This window comes from Hydra vulgaris, chromosome 13 (genome assembly GCF_038396675.1).
Source record: "Hydra vulgaris chromosome 13, alternate assembly HydraT2T_AEP".
Lineage (NCBI taxonomy): Eukaryota > Metazoa > Cnidaria > Hydrozoa > Anthoathecata > Hydridae > Hydra > Hydra vulgaris.
The window spans coordinates 59,270,001-59,270,378 of record NC_088932.1 but is presented as its reverse complement, the minus strand read 5'-3'; positions in this window follow the sequence as shown (position 1 = coordinate 59,270,378).

Sequence of the window (378 nt, the reverse complement as noted above, 5' to 3'; positions counted from 1 at the left end):
CAATAAAATGAATTATTTCACGTCGATAATGAATAAAATTATCTATGTCATGTCAAGAACTCTTTTTATACGTATATATACGTTTTATACATATATATTTATACGTATATATACATATATATTTATACGTATATATACATATATATTTATACGTATATATACATATATATTTATACGTTTATATACGTTTTATACGTATATATACTTTATAAATATAAATACGTTTATATATGTTTCATGTCGAGAACTCTTTTTATACGAGCTGACTACGACTTCTAAAAAATGAGTGAACATGAAAAACAGTCTCTAGTTTTAATGTAATACAAAAAAAGCAAATGAAATTTGACCAGCTGAGTGAAACACATTAGACTTAACGAC